Raw genomic sequence first — 15003 nt, 5'->3', positions numbered from 1 at the left:
CCTTTCCTCTCTTTATTTGTTTATTATCTAAAGTAATCACTATGTTCTGCTGTTACATGTTTACCTTAATCTTTATCACCTTATCCATTAGTAAAGTCAAATGCCTGACCCTAGTGTTGTACACAGGTGGCAGGTACTTCTCACTTGCTATATCCGAAGAATCAGGGCAAGTTGCACTCAAACATGAGCAAACCAAAACACTCACACAGATGAACTTTCAGGCACAAGCAGTTGATTAATAAAGAGAAAGTACATTCTTGAAGGAGAGAATGGGTCTGTCTCCATGGAGTGGAGAAGACCCAGATAGGATTTGGCTCTGCATCTTAATTGAATCAACTTTAGCATATGATATTGAAGGGGAGGAATATTCATTCATTTTCTGGGAAGGGGTGGAGAATTTCTGGAAATGGGATATCACCTTTTATGGTCCTTGCTGGATCTGTCATGTCACCTATGGGTGTGTGATTTAGTATGCTAATGTAGCAAAAGTACCCTAGAGGTAGGTCACCCTGCTCCTAACTGTGCATGTCCCGATTTAGGCAAAATATCTTGCTCTGGCCAGTTCCTACTTATGGTCATCTCACAGACGTTACATTTCTTACAATTCTTTACAATTGGCCTGAGATGTTATGGCGTCTGGTCTCCTAAGTTCTTGGTGATTCTGTTCTTTGTGCACTAGGCCTTGCTTCCCATTCTAACTGTCCAACACAAGCCAGCAGAGATCAGAGGAACCCTACAGCTAACAAGAAACAAGCACCTGAAACAGAGCTCATCCTTTGGACCAGTACTTACTGTGCTGGGAACCTTCTAGAACCAAGAGACAAAGAAAGTCTTCCCTTAGAATCAGCATTTGAATGTCTATCCTCCTAAACTGTGAGAAAATGTATTTCTGTTTGTTGTATTTATGGTGTAGCAGCACTAGATAACTAAGACATTACGTTATGTGTCAGGTAAACAAATTAGTTTAACTAGGTCAGGTTGTAAAAGTTGATGGTGTGCTATAAATCAAGTTGGTATTTTGTTTCTGTTTTGTTTTTTTTCTTGGACTGTCCCTTACTTTCTGAGACAAGCACTGTGTGTAATTAAGGGTATGGAAAATACAAAGATGTATAGATGAAGTGTCTCCTTCTACTGATTTATTTATTGTAGGTTCTTACTATAACCAAGACCAAATCCTTTCCCAGAATTCATTTGCACAGATAAGTCTTCAGCAAGAAGGGACAGAATTAAGAGTGGAAATGTGGTTCCACAAAACATCTATCAAAGATGGCACCATCTGATCTGATGTTTAGGGTTCTAAACCAGTCTCCCAATTGCCCCCTCCCTTAGTTTATCTCAGTGGTTCTCAACCCTCTGTGCACATTAGAATTACTGGGAAATGTAAAGAAAAAATACCTATGCTTGGATCTCACCCAAGTTAACAGAATCCATATCTGTTGGCATGAAGTCTTAACACTGAATTTTTACATGTTTCCCAGTAGATTCTGATACAAAATGAAGAATAAACATCTCGGGTCTATCTTGTCCTGCCCCGGACAGATCAAGATTCTAATGTTGGCCTGCTGTCTCATTTCTAGCTGCCTTTGTTTTCATCTTAATCCCTGGCTAGTGAAATTTTTACTATGCTTGTCTACGAACTCAAAAGTTAGAGGTCATAGCCCACGCAGAGGCACCTCAGAAGAAAATCCTGGATACTTCCTTCCAAAAATCAGCCACTGACTGGAGTTGTTGTGATGTGCCGTGGAGTCGGTTCTGACCCATAGCGACCCTGTACAGGGTTTCTGAGGCTGTAAATCTTCACTGGAGCAGAAAGCCTCATCTTTCTCCTGCGAAACCGCTGGTAGTTTCGAATTGCTGACCCTGAGGTTCACAGCCCGATTCGTAACCATTACGCTACCAGAGCTCCTACAGTTCTATTCTGACATACTTGGGGTCACCAGGAGTTGAAGGCACTTTGATGGCAGCTGATTTTTCAACCAGTTTGACTTCCTCAGCTCTTATACGTGAGGCTTCACCTCATGACCAAGAGACATGCTTCCTGGGTCAAATATGTGTACTAATACTAGCAGTTAGTTCTAACTAGGTCTGGAATTTTTGTCCCTATATCCCACCCAAGGAGCCCTCGTGGTGTTATAAGATAAGCACTGGGCTGCTAACCACAAGTCCAGTATGTCAAATCCACCAGTCACTTGTCTGATGATGAAACTGTCTGCTCCCATAAAGATTTATGGTCTCTGAAACCCTATTTAGGGTCACTGTGAGTTGGAATAGACTGATGGCAGTGGGTTTGGTTTGGGGGTTTAATATCCAACCCAGACTTGGGACATTGGTCAGTACTGCCTGGCTTCTTTCCCGTAGCAGGATCTAGCATATAGGAATATGTTTCCATGCCAATTCCTTTTCTGAAATCTTTTTGGGGAACTGCTCACATCCAGACTTTTTCATGGTTTTGTTGTTATTATGTGCCATTGAGTCAGTTCCGACTCTCAGCAACCCTGTATAGGGTTTCTCAGGAGTGGCTAGTGAGATTTGAACTGCTGACCTTGTGGTTCAAACTGACCTCGTGGTCTAGTGTGTTATCCTGCAATGATACACCAGGATTCCTTTTCTTGGTTAGTAGCCTCTTATATGTGATTGTCTTTCTTTGAGATTTTGCCCGCATTCTCAGGCACTGATGAGAGTAGACAAAACCTCGAAAATAATTTTGTCAGACTTCTATGTGTCTTTGACTGGTAGGTATCTGAATGTTTCCTCTACCAGAAATTGTCTCTGAAGTCTGTGTCATAAACTGCCCAGCTTCCCATTCCAACCCCTGCAAATGCTGGGTAAGATTCCTAAGTCCATATCTGGGATGTTACAAATGATCCTGGCTCCACTTCATTCTTGCTGACCCTCAATTGTTTACATGAACCATGAAACCTGAGACCATTCCCTTATAATAACAGTCATCTGTCAAACCAAACTTCCTGTTCTCCTATTGCTCACTTTATACCTCTAGTTGGTCTGCCGCCCTGTTTTTCCCAATATTTCAGTCTAATAACAGTGTTCTCACACCTTCTGTTTGCCACCAAAACTTCCTCCTCATCCTACAATCACTCATCTATTTTGTTCTGTTTCTTCTATATACTAATATTCTTTTTTTTCTTTCTTCTATTTCCAATGGAATCCTTCCAATCCTCTTTCTCACTGTATCATCACTGTCACCAGGCACTGGGAGAAAATGAGATATCAAATACAGACAGAATGAAATCAATAACATGAAAATTAGAAAACAAATAGAAATATAGAAATCCAGAAGAAACAGATAATACAAGTAGGAAAAAACTCCAAAGACAAAGAAATTGTCTATGCTTAGTACTATAATTAGTACCCTAAAATGCACAAGGAAATATATTGCATCTATCGAACAAATAAAATTCTGTGAAAGGAAGAATATTTACAAAAGAAGAAAATGTTTTTCAAACTAAAAAAAGAAAATGATATAGATCTGTAAACCTTCACCCAATTCACAATAAAAAGTTAAACTGAAAAAAAACAAAACAAAACAAATGAAGGCCTGTCTCAAACATGGATAGTTTGTAACTTTTAGTGAACAAAAATAAAATTAAAAATTTTTAATTCCAAACATCCTATTTGTCATTGTTATTAAATGTCATTCACAACCACGTGCATCTACAGCCACAGCCTCAGAGGAGTTATAGTTTGCACACTTCCACATCCTAAATTCCAACACTTACTTTTATCAACCAAATCAATAACAACAAAAATATTAGTTCTATGGCTATTTACTGGAGTCCTGGTGTGGCACTGTAGGCTAAGCACTGGACTACTAACCACAAAGAATCTCACTAGCTTCTCCTTTGAAATTGTATACTGGGTCGCTTTTGAGTCAGAGCCAACTCAATGGCACTTAAAAGCAACATCATGAGTGTTTACTATGGGCTAGGTGTAACACTAAGGAACTCTGGTAGTGTAGTGGTTATGGGCTGTGAACCTCAAGGTCAGCAGTTTGAAACTACCAGCTGTTCTGCAGGAAAAAGATGAGGCTTTCTGCTCCCATAAAGATTTGTAGCCTCGGAAACCCTGTGCAGGGTCACTATGAGTCAGAACCGACTCTACGGTACTTAACAACAACAACAACAGGTGTAGCACTGATGATAAGCTCTGGTGTGCTAAGGGCAATGTTGGCAGTTCAAACCCACCAGTTACTCTTGGAAGACCTTATACTATGAGTCAGAACCTACACGATAGCCCACAACAACAACAAATACTGTGTGCATAGAGTCTGCTATAAGTCAGAACTGACTCAATAGAACCTAACAACAATCACAAGTACTTTGCTGAGCTCTAGTGGCACAGTATTTAAGTACTTGGCTGCTAACTGCAAGGTTTGCAGTTAAAACCCATCAGCCAATCCACAGAGAGACATATGGCAGACACTACTGCAAAGATTTATAACCTTGGAAACCCTATGGGGCATTTCTACTGTGTCTTTCGAGGGTTGCTCTAAGTTGGAATTGAGTCAACCCCCATGTTTTTTGGTTTGTTTGAAGTACCGTGGGTGGTAAGGAGCCCTGATAGTTCAATGTTTAACCAATGTTTAACCATTAACTAGTCAGGATTGGCACTCACCAACCACCCTCGGGGAAAAAAGAGCTAGTCATCTACTCCTGTAAAGATTACAGTCTAGGAAACAGGAAACACTGTAGGGCAGTTCTACTCCATCACATTGGGTCACAGTAAGTCAGGACTGACTGGGTGGCAAACAACAACCACAACAAAGGTACTGTGCTAAATGCTTTACAAATCTTATCTCATTTGTCATTGTTGTTAAATGTCACTCATAGTGACAGTGTAGATGGTTTCTAAAGCGGCAAATCTTTGCAGGAGCAAAGCCTCATCTTTGTCCCATGGAACAGCTGATGGGCCCAAACCATCTTCCTTGTGGCTCACAATCCCGTGCGTGTCCTATAGAGCCACCACTTTATTTAGCCCTCATAAAATAATGATCACCTTTTTGCTGTTTAGAATACTGAGGTATACATTGCCTATGATCTAGTAAGGGAAGAGGCTAGGATAAACTATAGAATAGCTAACTCCAGGCTATATTTTCATTCTAAACTTGCTATTCAGGGTGTCCAGTTGCAACACTGGGTGTTACTCTCTTTCCCCCATTGCTCTATTAAGTGTTTGTTTGTTACTCAAAGACCAACCCAAATGTCATTTCTTCCAATGATCATTTTTCCTCTCAAAAAAATTTTTTTTTCTCTCTCTCAATATTCTTAGCCATTTTTTAAAACGTTCTTAAGAGTTTTCAGAAGCAGAACTGGAGGGTTAGTGTGCATGTGATTGATCAATGATGTGCTCCCAGGGTATGACCAGTATAAAAAGGAAATCAAGCAAGGGGACAATTTCAGATTAAATCCTAAGCTCAGTCTGATCAATTTGGATTGCAAATTGCATCCTCAGAGTTGGTTTTTATTCAAGGCAAAGGAGTTAGGATTTCCTCCACACCAGTGAGTGGTTGGCTAAGATTCCCAAGCCCTGGAACATATAAACTCCCAGGCATTCCAGACTTTCAGTATACCAAGGCAGATTAGCTTAATTTCCTAAGGGGATATTAAGGAATTTGGCAGCTAACTTGACCCTTAGAAGCAAAACCACCCAAAACTTGGGAGGAGCTCACAAAAATTGTAAGAGGGATCTGAAGGGATCTGGATGGAGTCTCAACAATATCTGGTAATCTCTATATTCAAATTTACCACATTATACTACTTATACTTTCGTGTGTGGCAACGATTGTGAGATTGGCCCAGGACTGGGCAGTGTTTCGTTCTGTTGTGCATAGGGTCACTATGAGTTGGTACTGACTCAATGACACCTAACGACAACAACAACAACAACACTACTTATTTTGGTATGTATCGCTTGATGGCATCCTGAATCTTTTTATCTACACTAACTGATGTTATTTGTATATAATTCTCCTTTATTATGAAGAGGGTCATGATCAGATTTGTAGTTCTCCAATGTGGCAGTGCAGGATAATGCACTGTATCACAAGGTCAGTTTGAACCAAAAGGTCAGTGGTTCAAACACATCAGCCACTCCTTGGAAACCCTGTACAGGGTCATAATGAGTTGGAATCGACTCGATGGCATTTAACAACAACAAGAACACTTTACAACCCACCGCATATGCTGTGTCTGATTCTAGCTAAAATCCTCAAAAACACTTCTATTGAAAATGTTCTTTTAAATATGGTGAAGGAAGTGCAAAATACTTACCTAAGGACCACTCTAAAGGCTATTTTCATTTCAACAGAAGACTTAGTATTGAACAATCCAGTGAGCCATCCAACCCTTCCAGAATCTATAACTAAAAAATGCCTGCCCTCTTAACACCTTCTAGTCCAGCTCCCCAATACCATTGTTGTTGTTGTGAAGTGCCATCAAGCCATTTCTGACTCATAGTGACCCTGTATAAGGTTTCTGAGGAACAGCTGATGAGTTTGAACCACCGACCTTGCGGTGCAAACCAACTTTGAGGTCCATTGCTATACTACAGTGCTACACCAGGACTGCTAATCCCAACACTGAGTAATTAACAACAGCAGCAACAACAAAAAAAATGAGGGTTACTTTGTAGGTGATTTAAGGTACAAACAGCCAGTTAAATCATAGTGTACATAAGTGTGTACCTCATTCCACAAGACAAAGGCGGGGAGAAAGATCTGCATGTAGAGTTGCTGTCATTGTAGTCTCTTCTGGCATCCATTTTGGTCTTTTATTTCTTTTCTGTCTTTTTAATAATGTTTTGTTTTCTTAATGTACGATGTGCTCAATGTCATCCCACAATTCCCCTGGTTCTTCAGTCTTTATTGTCTAATGCATTAAATCCGTTTCATAAGATAGATTCTAAATTCAGTTGGGATATACTCAAGATCACATTTTGTCTCTTGTGGACATGTAATTTTTTCAGCTTAAGCCTGAACTTGCATATGAGCAATGAATGATATGTTCCACATTCAGTCCCTGGCCTTGTGTTTGCTGATGCTATTAAGCGTCTTCATCGTCTCTTCTCACAGATGTAGTCAATTTGATTCCTGTGTTTTCCAACTAATGAGGTTCACGTGTATAGTTTCTGTTTATTATGTTGAAAAAGGATATTTGCAAAGAAGAAGTCCATACTTTCAAAAAGACGATATTTTTCAACTACTGATTCTTTCTCTTTATTTCCTATAAAAAAAAATGTAACTTGGTTGAATTTTTCATCAATTTCACACTGAAGAAGTTGGTAGAATTCTTCAATTTCATCATTTTCTGCTTTATTGGTTGGTGCTTAAATTTGAATAATAGTGATATTAACTGGTTTTCCTTGTGATGGTGGTGGTTGTGTGCCATGAAATCGGTTCCAATTCATAGGGTTTCCAATGCTGTAAAATAAAACAGAATGCCTCATCTTTCTCCCACAGAGCTGTTGGTAGATAAGAACAAATGACCTTTCGGTTAACAGACCAACTCATAACTCACTACACTACCAGAGCTCCTTGCTCATCTTTGTAGGCATATGGATATCATCCTATCACAGACACCATTGTACTTTAAGTTATATGAACGTGATGTGATTCCTCTTCAATTACTCATTTCCAGCATAGTAAACCATATGATTGTACAATCCAATCCAATACCAGTTCATTTCAGTTCGTTTATGCCTAGGATATCAATCTTTATGTGTTCCATGGTATTTTTAATGACTTCCAATTATCCTAGATTCATATCTCATACATTCCACATTCTGATTGTAAATGGGTGTTTGCAGCTATTTCTTTTCATCAGCAAATGAAGGTCCCAAAGCTTTTCTACCTCCATGTCACTAAGGTCAACTCTGCTTTGAGGAAGCAGCTCTTCCGCAGTCATATTTTGAGCATCTTCTACTCGGAGGGGCTCATCTTCCAGCACTATATCAGGCAATGCTCTGCTGCTGCTGTTCATAAAGTTTTCAGTGGCTAATAGTTCAGAAATCGTATGCCTTTCCTTCCTAGTCATTCCACTGAAACCTCTGCACCATTAGTGACCCTGCTGATATTTAAAACACACATGACATAGCTTCCAGAAACACACAGGCCACCACAGTATGACAAACTGACAGGCAAAAGGTGGAATGATACATATGCAGTTCTCTAATTCAGATCTTTCATTATTTCAATTTGGTTTTAGCTCTATCAATCCTATTTAAATTTAACTTTTAATTAAATAACTATCAATTAAAATGTGTGCTCTTTTATTTAAATCAATGATAATATATGGTATGTATGGCGATAGAGGTGGATAGATTTTAAATTTCATTTGAAATTTTGTTTTAAATGTAATGACCATTATTCTAGGATGAAAAAAATTTATATTCCTGTCTTCCTTATGCTATCTGGATGCCAGTAGGAAACAGATGGCATGCTTAAGTTAACATAAATTGAGGGGATATTAAGAAAGAAATATGTACAAAGAAGTGGGCAGGATGTAGGGAAGCCATCGGGATGGCACCTTAACCAGAGTTAGAAAGAAGGGTCTGGCCTCCATAACCCAACCCAAGGAGAAGGAGCTGTTACCAGACTCAAGAGACAAAGAAAGTTGTGTGGAGAGAGCTGCTGACAGGTATTGGAACTTTTGATGGAGAGACATAGCTGGCTTCTTGCTACAATCCTGTAGCAAGAAAGTTGAGGAAATAAAATCTCTCCCCTCTCTCCAATGTCCTCTCACTGGTGGAGTCCAGTAAGACTGGAGGGCAAAGGTGTCTGTTGATGGTCCATCTAGCACAACCTCCCAAGGTTATTGGCATACCCATTATATAGAGTGTTCCTGCAGTGGGGCCACCGAGTTCTGTTCATGTTGTATTCTCTACACATAATAGGGACTTAGTTAATGTAGGATAAATAAGTGATTTCCCTTCTTGTTGAAAAAGAACTCATCAATGTAACCCATGGAAAAATCAAAAGGATTCAACCAGAGCTTTTGTGTTCTTACATCATCAGATTTACCCCCAAACTCACTAATTTGGTGCTGTCTTAATATAAGAAAATAATGGACCTGGTGTGGATAAGCACCTGAGAGCTAACCACAAGGTCAGCGGTGTTTCAAACCCACCAGACACTCTTCGGAAACCTGATACAGGGTAGCTATGAGTCAGAATTGGCTGTCAAGGCACTTAACCAACAACTCAGGAACATTTCAATCTTCTGAGTTAAGATTAGAATCAATAAGGTCGTTTATTGATTAAAACTTATTTTTTCCTTAACTTGTTCTGATTTAAGTGGCCATCTTTCAGATCCATGCAACGAAATGAAGTCTCACTTTGCAACATTGTTGTTGTTGTTTTCGGTTTCCTTTCTTTTTCACAGTTTTCTTTCTACCACTTCATCTTTTCTTCTACCCCACCTTCATACCATTCCCATCCAATGCGAGGCCCTGGGGATAAAAAATAAGTCAACTAGGACCAAATCCAGAAAATCAAGGGCCACTTTTTACTTCCATCCTGGTCCAGCTCAGTGACAAACACTGTAGCATGCACACAAACCCACCACACCCTCTCAACTTTATTTGTACCCAAATCTATGTCATTGTCATTGCAAGCTGCCATGGAATCAGCCCCCAACTCATGGTGTCCCCTTTGTGAACTGGGGAAAATGTTAAAATTTAACATAATAAACTGAGGATGGATTCCTAAGGATGTAAGCAATAAGGAGATAAGTGAAGGGAAAACTGTAGCCTGTTGAGTCAGGACAAGGAAGGAAATCGGAATCTCTTCTTTCAAGTATGGGCTAAGGATGATAAATAACATCAATTTCTAGCTAATAAAGACACCAAGCCAAACTCCTCACTGCTGGGCAGACTGATTCAATTCAACCCATGATTATAATTGGTGAGAAATGTGAATGTAAATTTAGTTCTTCTTTAGCTTTCTTTGTCTGGCTTCCAAGGATCTCTTGATGTTGATTTTTTTAAAAGTGACTTATATATAAATGAGATATCTTCATTGAACAACTGTTGATTTTCTTTAGAGGAAATACATAATTATATTTAACTTTTATATGCAAAAGAAAGTCATGTTAAAGATGGATTGAGTATAAGATTTTATAAATTATAAAGATCCTTCCTACATAGGAAAATGCTCCATGTTCAGGGTATAGAGTGCTTTGTTTGCAAATCAGTACAAGCTAATTTTGGACCTACTTGGCAAAAATGGCCAAAAGAGAAGAGCAGAATTTACATATACTGAATAGAAAAATAGCATCCCTAATCACTTTTTTTGGGAAGAGGTGGAGTGACTTAAAAATAAATCCTTAAAACTAAAATTTATCAGGTTATCCATTTTATTTACTAAAGATGATTCAAATAATTGTTTTCTCATGTGGATATTCCCACTCTACCCACAGTATTTGATTTTAAAAATCAACATCATTGTGATCATCATTGGTGGTGGTGTGCCATAGAGTCAGCTCTGACTCATAACCACCCTGTACAGGATTTCCGAGGCTGCAAATCTTTATGGGAGCAGAAAGCTTCATCTTTCTCCCACTGAACAACTGGTAGTTCCGAACTGCTGACCTGGAGGTTAGCAGCCCGACTTGTAACCACTACGCTACCAGAGCTCCTTATATCATCATTACTCACCAGTACTTATGCACCTACCATAAATCTGACTGTAATAGTGCAAGTTTTGTGTCAACGTGACAGGTACCGGATTCTCAGTTGTTTGGCAGTTAAGATGTAGTCATTCCCCATGAAGAGTATATATAACAACACCTAACAATAACGGCAACAACATCAACATCCCTGTGGTGTAGTGAAACATCTAATATTTCTTCCATAATGCCCACCACCACCATTTCTGGTCTCTGGGTCTGAGTAACAGAAGGCAGGAGAAAAAAAAAAACAAAAAAAAAACCAATGATAAGATGATATGATACAGCTGTGAATATTGTTGTTACATGCCGTCGAGTTGGTTTTGACCCATAGCGACCCTGTAAAGGGTTTCTGAGGCTGTAAATCTTTACGGGAGCAGAACGCCTCATCTTTCTCTTGTGGAACTATTGGTAGTTTTGAACTGCTGACTGTGAGGTTAGCAGGCCAACTCGTAACCACTACGCTACCAGAGCTCCTTAATATACCAATAGAAACGTGGAAAATATGTGTGGAGATGACTACTAAGGATATGGGACAATGGTACAAGGGACATCAAATTGGATCAGTCTGAGTTTATTGATATGGTCTCACTAAAGCACAGATTCTTCATTCAATGTTTCAGCTCAAGAGGTTAGAGAATTTAATTGTTTATTTGGTTGGTTCACTGAAGCAGGGACTGCATTGTCGCCTACAATAAATCAAGTTGCTGTAGCAAACCTGCCTTGGTATGTAGTAGAAGAGGATATCCAAAGGCATAGGGAAATTGGTATGTTAGAGTGGATTTGAGCATGTTGTTAGAGTGTCCAGAGGACACACTTCCTTACCACAACAGCAAGGAACAAATTTGTGAAGGGAGCCCCAGCCTCAGTGAAAATGGGTGTTATTACTATTTTGTGTAAATCAGACTTGACAGTGAGAACTCCCCTAATTGAATTAAAACAACTAACTATACTGGGGCTGACTAGGGGTGTGTGGTTTTCATAATGGATAGCATATCAAAGTACTAATAAGAATAGTCTTACTAGTATGGATTATTGGTTCTGGCTACTTAGGCAGTTTTGAGTTATGGTGTTGGAGGAGAATATTGAAAGTGCCATGGGCTGCCAAAAGAATCAATAGATCCGTTTTGGAAGAAGTGCAGCCAGAGTGCTCCTTGGAGGCCAAGATTGTCAAACTTCATCTCTCATACTTCAGACCGGTTGCTTTAGAAGGATATTATGTTTGGTAAGGTGGAAGGTCAGAGAAAAAGAGGAAGACCCCCAACGAGATGGATTGGCCAAGTGGCAGCATCAATGGGCTCAAGCATGGCAACAATAGTGAGGTTGGCCAAGGATCGGGCAGTGTTTCGTTCTGCTGTACATAGGTCACTATGAGTTGGTACCGACTCGATTGCACCTAACAACAACTTAGACAGAGTGCCCCTAGGAGTAAAATAGATAGGAAACCTACTAAATATTTACTTGTTCTGTACAAGTAAAATTCTAGATCTAGCTTTTATCACCTGAATGGAGAGTCACCGCACCTCTATCAATTCCTAGACTTGAGCCAGTTTATAGACCCACAACCCCTTTAATAAACAGGAGCTCAGGTCCCATTAAGGAAGGATTCCACTACACAGCCTAAAATGCATCCTGTTAGTCTTTCCCCAAGCCTTTCCCAAAAACAGATATACAGCCTTTCACTGGAGAAAAGGAAGTAATCAGACTTTGCAATGCCTACTGGCCATGGGCTCTGAATTGACACCAATTCCAGGAAACCTAAAATGTCACTGTGGCCCACCAATCAGAGTGAGGGCATATGGAGGTCAAGTTATTAATGAAGTCTTAGCTAAGGTTCATCTCATAGTAGGTCCAGTGGGTATCCAAAGCTATCCTGTGGTGATTTCCCTAGTTGCAGAATGCATAGTTGGAATTGACATACTCAGAAACTGGCAGAACCCTCACAATGGATCCCTGACATGTGGAATAGGGCTGTTTTGGTAGGAAGTGGAAGCCATATTAGAACTTCATATACCTAGAAATTTAGTAAACCAAAAGCAATACAGCATTCCTGGAGGGATTGCCGAGATGAGTGCTACCATGGAAGACTTGAAGAACACAGGGTGATTCCTACCACATTCCCCCATTTAACTCAACCTGTTTTGTCTATGTAAAATATAGATGGGTCTTAGAGAATGAAAGTAGATGATCTTAAATAGGTAGTGACTCCAATTGCTGCTATTCTTCCAGATGTAATTTCATTGCTTGAGCAAATTAATCCATCTATTGATCTGGTCAGTGCGTTTTTCTTAGTTCTGGCTTAGCAGCATCACCAGAAGCAGTTTGCCTTCCGTTGGGAAGGCAAATATCTTTACCCTCCTATCTCAATGCTATATTAACTCTCCAGCACTATGTCATAATTTAGACTTCACGGATCATAACTGCCTTTCCCTTCCACATGATGTTACACTGCTCCAACACACTGACATTATGCTGATTGTACCTAGTAAGAAAGAAGAATCAAAGATTCGATTTATTGCTAAAATCTGTCTGTGCTAGAGTGTGAGAAATTAAACCAAGAAAAATGTAGATGCCTTCTACCTCACCACCCCAGTGAAATGCCTAGGTATCCAGTGGTGGTGGGCATATCAAGATATTCCCTACTAAAGTGAAGGATAAATGAACTGCATCTGGCCCCCTCCCACAACTAAAGGAGATACAATGCCTGGTGGGCTTCTTTGGATTTGGGAGGCCAAATATCTCTCATTTGGGTGTGTTACTACAACCTATTTACTGTGACCTATTTATCAAGTGACTTTACAAGCTGCTCATTTTGAGCGAGACTCAGAACAAGAGGACGCTCTGTAACAGATTCGGGCTGTTATGCAAGCTATTCTGCCTCTTTGGTCATATGATCCAGCTGATCCAATGGTACATGAAGTGTCAGTGGCAGAGAGAGATGCAGTTGGGAGTTTTGGGTAGGCCCCTGTTGGTGCCAGACCCTTAGGGTTTTAGAACAAAGCCAGCCATTCTTTATAGATAGCTACTCTCCTTTTGAAGGAGCTCTGGTAGCGTAGTGGTTACGAATCGGGCTGCGAACATTAAGGTCAGCAGTTTGCAACTACCAGCGGTTCCATGGGAGAAAGATGAGGCTTTCTGCTCCCGTAAAGATTTACAGCCTGGGAAACCCTGTACAGGGTCGCTATGAGTTGGAACTGACTCCATGGCACATAACAACAACAACTCTCCTTTTGAGTTACTACTGGGCCTTAGTAGGGACTGAAAGCCTAACCACTAGCCACCAAGTCACCATGTGATCTGAAGTATGCATCATGAACTGTGTGTTATCTGACCCACAGAGTCACAAAATTGGATGTGAACATGCACATCCAGTCATTAAATGAAATGGTGTATATGAGGTTGGGCTCGAGCAGGACACAAAGACATAAGTAATCTGTAAGAAGTCACCAAAATGCTCATGGTTTCCGATTCTGGTGGCATTACCTTCCCTCCCCCATTTTCTGCACCTATGGGCTCATGGGGAGTTACTTAATGATAAGTTGACTGAGGAAGAGAAAACTCATGCTTGGTTTACAGAAGGTTCTGCATGATGTGTAAGCAGCACTCAAAAGTAGACAGAAATAAGGCTTTTCTGGTTTGGCAGCAGCAGAGCAGAATCAGGTAGGACAGGCTCCGTGGGGGAGGGGCTAAAAACCCAGAGACACGGCTCTAACGAAACTGGACCAAAGCTCTGGATCTAGCATAAGGGTCAGGGCATCAGTTTCCTGCAACCACCAGTGGAAAAATCACAGTATAAAGGAAAACATTGCATTTCAGAAATCGGTCAAAACCAACCCAGCACTTCAAAACATCCTAAAGGGAGTTCTTTGGACTGAAAACCAACAGAACAGACAACAACCAGAGATTGACAGGCGTGGCAACACCACCTGGAACTCAGGTGACAGATAGCAGCGTCTAGAACAGAACAAAACTGCAATGAATTCAAAGGAGCTGGGATGTCAAACGAAGATCAAAATTATATCAATGTCAAAGAAGGGTTAACGTAGCAACAGAGATCCAGGTGGTGAGGATGTCAGGTAGATTACAAGATACAACAGATTCTCTAAAATTGAGAGAAAAGTTAATAGACTATAAGGTAACCCCAAAGAAAGTTAATACTTCACAACTTACCATGAAAATGAACTTCCAAGCAGAACAAACAAACATGAAAACTAAGAAAACAATGAAAAGAAATAGCACAAAAAACACACAAACCCAGCACAAGAAAACATGTAGAACAAAAGAACAAACAGCACTGCCAAGCATTTAACATACTATTAGCAATT

This window comes from Chrysochloris asiatica, unplaced genomic scaffold (assembly GCF_000296735.1).
Source record: "Chrysochloris asiatica unplaced genomic scaffold, ChrAsi1.0 scaffold00062, whole genome shotgun sequence".
NCBI classification, from domain to species: domain Eukaryota; kingdom Metazoa; phylum Chordata; class Mammalia; order Afrosoricida; family Chrysochloridae; genus Chrysochloris; species Chrysochloris asiatica.
Note: the sequence above shows the minus strand (reverse complement) of the source record.